We start from the raw sequence: 1,188 nt of genomic DNA on the forward strand, positions 1-1,188 counted from the left end.
ACGGTTTCAACGGAAAGGGATTATGCAAGGAAGATACGCAATTCTTCGTTTACCACTTTAATTCGGTTACTCACATATATAGAGATATCTTACAATTATCCGATTACGCTTTCAATCGCGAAAAAGAGCTAATGAGTTGAGCGCGACGTGCGATCTCTGAGAAGAGCGGTCGGTGAGTGGTACAATCATTATCGCCGCGGAACTCTACATTTCACCGATCTCGTGAAGACATTCGATATCATGGATTGCCAAATACTTAACGGAGATAACGGGCGGAGAGCCGATCGAAGGACGATGCGCCTTTTCCCGAGAGTCGTCCGGATTGCGTCGGTCCCCCTGCTTCGTCGTACGCGTTGGAATAGATGGGTCAAAGGGACGACTCCGTGACGATGGGCTCACAGACTCCACCGCGAGGCCCCGGGGTATCTAGCGTCCTTGGTCTCTCCAATTAGCCTGGTGAACCAGCCGGTCCCGATCTCTCGCTCTCCTCCGAACATCCGAGAGTCCCACACACGACTTTCCTGGCACTATCTTTCCTTGCCGAGGATGCCTGAATTTCGAGTTCCCTCCTTCAAGTGCCGAGCTCTTCTCTTCTCTCTCGAGTTCCGAATTCTTCTGCCTTGCCTTTCCTCATCCCTCATTTTCAACACTCTCGCCGTCATTCCCTCTCTCTACTTTCCCTCTCTTCCACCCTCGGTGTCTCTCCTAATTCGCGACCACTCTTTCGCTCAATTTATATCTCCAATCGCCACACAACCCCCCCTTTTTTATTGGACGGGGTTTGCACGTCAAATAAAAATACTTACAACGCAGATATACAATTGTTCATTCCACCGAATTGTCTATATATATTATCTATCCTATTTATTTATTTTACTTATACTTCTAACGCTGATACATTTATTATTTGATAACTACATTCATTTCATCGAATTCATCAATCTATACAATTTTCAAATATCTATTTACATATATATTTTTATTCTTCGCTAGATTTATAATATTTCTTTAATGATTGTCTGTTGTATATTCCCTTAATTTTTGTTCGGTCGCTTATTTCACTTAATTCAAACGCGTTATTACCTAATACTTTACTTATCATATATGGTCCTTCGTATAAATGAAAAAATTTTTTTACAGTTTTATCTATTGCGCTAGAAATATGGGGGACTCGTAGCAATACTTGAT

The sequence above is a fragment of the Wasmannia auropunctata genome, unplaced genomic scaffold (genome assembly GCF_000956235.1).
Source record: "Wasmannia auropunctata unplaced genomic scaffold, wasmannia.A_1.0 LD336095.1, whole genome shotgun sequence".
Taxonomy (NCBI): Eukaryota; Metazoa; Arthropoda; class Insecta; order Hymenoptera; family Formicidae; genus Wasmannia; species Wasmannia auropunctata.